Below are 5168 nucleotides of genomic sequence, written 5' to 3'. Positions count from 1 at the left end.
TGTCCCACAGGCCTCTTAAACTCCTTATTTTTTATCCCCTTTTTTCCCCTTTTTTGCTATTTTGATTGGGTATTTTCTGCTACATTATCTTCTAAATTGCTGATTCGATCCTGTTTCATCTAATCTTCTGTTGATTTCCTCTAATGTACTCTTTTTTTGATAGATATGTAGGTACTGCCATTTTGTTCTTTATAATTTGATATTTTTTCTTTTTTTCTTTTTTTTTTAATTTATTGCGGTGACAATTGTTAGTAAAATTACATAGATTTCAGATGTACAATTCTGTATTACATCATCTATAAATCCCATTGTGTGTTAACCACCTAGAGTAGTTCTCCTTCCATCACAATATATATTTGATCCCCCTTACACTCATCTCCCACCCCCCACCCCCCTTAACCTCTGGTAACCACTAAACTATTGTCTGTCTCTATGAGTTTCTGTTTCTCATTAGTTTGTCTTGTTCTTTTGTTGTTTTTTGGTTTATATACCACATATCAGTGACAGCACATGGTTCTCTGCTTTTTCTGTCTGACTTATTTCGCTCAGCATTACACTCTGAAGATCCATCCATGTTGTCACAAATGTTCCTATATCATCTTTTCTTACCGCCGAATAGTATTCCATTGTGCATATATACCACAACTTCTTTATCCATTCATCTATAGAAGGATATTTTGGTTGTTTCCATGTCTTGGCCACCATAAACAAAGCTGCAATGAACATTGGAGCACATGTGTCTTTATCTATAAATATTTTCAGATTTTTGGGTAGATACCCAGGAGAGGGATTTCTGGGTCATATGGTAATTATATTCGTAATTTTTTGAGGAACCTCCACAATGCCTTCCATAACGGCTGCACCAGTCTGCATTCCCACCAACAGTGTATGAGGGTTCCTTTTTCTCCACAGCCTCTCCAAAACTTGTTACTATTTGTCTTGTTATTGATAGCCATTCTGACTGGGGTGAGGTGATATCTCATTGTGGTTTTGATTTGCATTTCTCTGATGATTAGTGATGTTGAGCATTTTTTCATATGTCTATTTGCCATTTGTATGTCCTCTTTGGAGAAATGTCTCTTCAAGTCCTCTGCCCATTTTTCAATTGGGTTGTTTGTTTTTTTGTTGTTGAGCTGCATGAGTTCCTTCTATATTCTGGATACTAGCCCCTTATCGGAGGCACTGTTTGCAAAAATCTTCTCCCATTCAGTTGGTGGCCTCTTTATTTTGTCGATGGTTTCTTCTGCTGTGCAGAAGCTGTTAAGTTTCATATAGTCCCATTCGTTTATTTTAGCTTTTACTTCCATTGCCTTTGGAGTCAAATTCATAAAATGCTCGTTGAACCCAAGGTCCATAAGTTTAGTACCTATACTTTCTTCTATGCAGTTCATTTTGTCAGGTCTTATGCTTAAGTCTTTGATCCGTTTTGAATTAACTTTGGTACATGGTGACAAATAGCATTCCAGTTTCATTCTTTTACATGTGGCTATCCAATTCTCCCAGCACCATTTATTGAAGAGGCTGTCTTTCCTCCATTGCATGTTTTTAGCTTCTTTGTCAAAACTTATCTGTCCATATTTATGTGGTTTTATTTCTGGGTTCTCAATTCTATTCCATTGGTCTATGTGTCTGTTTTTCTGCTAATATCATATTGTTTTGATTATGGTAGCCCTGTAGTAGAAGCCAAGTCAGGAAGTATGATACCTCCATTATTGTTCTTTTTCCTTAAGACTGCTTTGGCAATTCGGGGTCTTTTGTGGTTCCAAACAAATCTGATGATTTTTTGTTCTATTTCTTTAAAATATGCCATTGGGATTTTGATGGGGATTGCACTGAATCTGTATATTGCTTTGAGTAATATGGCCATTTTAACTATGTTGATTCTTCCAATCCATGAACACGGAATGTCTTTCCATTTCTTTGTGTCTTCTTCAATTCTTTCAAAAATGTCTTATAGTTTTCAGCATATAGGTCTTTCACATCCTTGGTTAAGTTTATTCCTTGGTATTTTATTATTTTGCTGCAATTGCAAAAGGAATTGTTTTTTTATATTTCTTTTTATGAGATTACATTGTTAGTATATAGGAAAGCAACGGACTTTTGTACATTGATTTTGTAGCCAGCAACTTTACTGTACTCGTTGATTGTTTCTAATAGCTTTTTGGTGGAGTCTTTAGGGTTTTCTATATATAGCACCATGTCATCTGCAAAGAGTGATAATTTAACTTCTTCATTCCCAATTTGGATTCCTTTTATTTCTTTCTCTTGCCTGATTGCTCTGGCAAGGACTTCCAACACTATGTTGAAAAGCAGAGGTGATAGGGGACATCCCTGTCATGTTCCTGAACGTACAGCAAAGGGCTTCAGTTTTTCACCATTAATTATGAGAATAGCAGAGGGCTTGTCATATATGGCCTTTATTATGTTAAGGTATTTTCCTTACATACCTATTTTATTATGTGTTCTAATCATAAATGGATGTTGTATCTTGTCAAATGCTTTTTCTGCATCAACTGATATAATCATATGATTTTGTCCTTTATTTTGTTTATGTGATGTGTCACATTGATGGATTTGTGGATGTTGTACCATCCTTCTTCCCCGGGGATGAACCCCACTTGGTCGTGATGAATAATCTTTTTAATGCATTGTTGTATTCGATTTGCTAGAATTTTGTTTAGAAGTTTTGCGTCGGTATTCATCAGAGATATTGGTCTGTAGTTTTCTTTTTTTGTGCTGTCCTTACCAGGTTTTGGTATCAGGGTAATGTTGGCCTCATAAAATGAGTTAGGGAGTACTGTCTCTTCTTCAAATTTTTGGAAGAGTTTGAGCAGGATTGGTATTAGATCCTCTTTGAAGGTTTGGTAGAATTCACTAGTGAAGCCATCTGGTCCCGGACTTTTGCTTTTGGGAAGGTTTTGGATGACTGATTCAATTTCGTTACTGGTGATCGGTCTGTTTAGATTTTCCACTTCTTCATGGTTCAGCCTTGGAAGGCTATATGTTTCTAAGAACTTGTCCATTTCTTCTAGGTTATTGAACTTTGTGGCATATAGTCCTTCATAGTATTCTTGGATGATCCTTTGTATTTCTGTAGTGTCTGTGATAACTTCCCCTCTTTCGTTTCTGATTTTGTTAATTAGCATCTCCTCTCTCTTTATCTTAGTGAGTCTAGCCAAGGGTTTGTCAATTTTGTTAATCTTTTCAAAGAACCAGCTCTTTGTCACATTAATTTTTTCTATTGTCTTTTTGTTCTCTATTTCATTTAGTTCTGCTCTAATTTTTATTATTTCCTTTCTTCTGCTGACCTTGGGTTTTACTTGTTCTTCTTTTTCTAGTTCTTTAAGGTGTAACATGAGGTTATTTATTTGGAGTTTTCTTGTTTCTTGAGATAGGCCTGTAATGAGATAAATTTCCCTCTTAAAACTGCTTTCACTGCATCCCAAAAATTTTGGTGGGAAGTATTTTCATTGTCATTTGTTTCTCTGTATATTTTGATCTCTCCTCTAACTTCTTCTTTTACCCAGTTCTTCTTTAAAAGTATGTTGTTTAATCTCCATGTATTTGTGTTTTTTCCCGCTTTCTTTTTTGCAGTTGATATGCAATTTCAAAGTCTTGTGATCAGAGAATATGCTTAGTATCATTTCAATCTTCTTAAATTTGCTGAGACTGATTTCATGTCCCAAAATATGGTCTATCCTTGAGAATGTTCCATGTACACTAGAAAAGAATGTATAGTCTGATGTTTTAGGATGAAGTGCTCTACAAATGTGAGTTATGTCCATTTCATCTAATGTGTCATTTAGGGCTTCTATTTCGTTATTCATTTTCTGTTTGGATCATCTATCCATTGCTCTCAATGATGTATTTAAGTCCCCTAGTATAATTGTGTTTTGGTCAATTTCTCCCTTTAGTTCTGTTAGTAGTTGCTTGGTGTATTTCGGTGCTCCCTGATTGGAGGCATAAATATTGATGACTTTTATGTCTTCTTGTTGTACAGTCCCCTTCACCATTATGAAATGTGCATCTTTGTCTCTTGTTATCTTTTTCACCTTGAAGTCTGTTTCATCTGATATCATTATGGCTACACCTGATTTTCTCTGGGTACCATTTGCTTGAATTGTCAATTTCCATATCTTCACTTTGAGTCTATGCTTGTCCTTGTAGATGAGATATGTCTCTTGGAAACAGCATATAGTTGGGTTTAGTTTTTGATCCAGTCTGCTACTCTGTGCCTTTTTATTGGTAAGTTCAGTGCATTTACATTTAGGCTGATTATTGATATGTGAGGATTTCCTGTCATTCTATCTTTAGTTTTCTGGTAAGGCTGTGTCTCCATTGTTTCTTCTCATTTTTGTTGTTGTGTATTATTTCTGTGTGGTGGTATTTTATGATGTTTCCCTCTGTTTCTTCTTTTATTACAGTATATATTTTTGTTCTGGATTTTTTTTGAGTGGTTACCCTTAAGTTTATGTAAAAGAAAGTTTGATATTTAGAGTATTCCATTTTCTTCAGCACGCTGACTTTCTCCATTCCCGTATTCCGGTTCAGGCCTTTACTCTCTTCCTTTCTGAGTTTTGGTTGCCACAAATTGTCCCTGTTGATGGTGGTCGAATAGCCTCCTTTAGTATTTCTTGTAGTGCAGGTCGTGTATTAGAAAATTCCCTCAGCTTCTGTATGTCTGGAAAGGTCTTTATTCCTCCTTCATATCTAAAGGATATCTTTGCTGGAAATATTATTCTTGGCTCATGATTTCTCTCTTTCAATAGTTTGAATATTTGGTTCCACTCCCTCCTGGCTTGTAGAGTTTCTGCTGAAAAATCTGATGATAATCTAATGGGCTTTCCTTTGTAAGTTACCGTCTTCTTTTCCCTGGCTTCCTTGAGGATTCTTTCTTTGTTGTTGATTTTAGAGAGCTTCAATACAATGTGCTTTGTAGAAGGCCTGTTGGGATTGAGGTAATTAGGTGTTCTATTTGCTTCTTGGATTCAAGAGTCCAGTTCTGTCCACAAGTTTGGGAAGTTCTCATCGACAATTTGTTTGAATATATTCTCTGTTCCCTTCTCTTTTTCTTCTCCTTCTGGTATGCCCATTATTCTTATATTGCTCTTTCTGATGGAGTCAGAAAGTTCTTCTAGAGTTCTTTCATTTCTTTGAAGTCTCAAGTC

Source organism: Rhinolophus sinicus, chromosome 18, assembly GCF_057876585.1.
Source record: "Rhinolophus sinicus isolate RSI-liver-muscle chromosome 18, RSI-T2T, whole genome shotgun sequence".
Classification (NCBI taxonomy): Eukaryota; Metazoa; Chordata; class Mammalia; order Chiroptera; family Rhinolophidae; genus Rhinolophus; species Rhinolophus sinicus.
Note: the sequence above shows the minus strand (reverse complement) of the source record.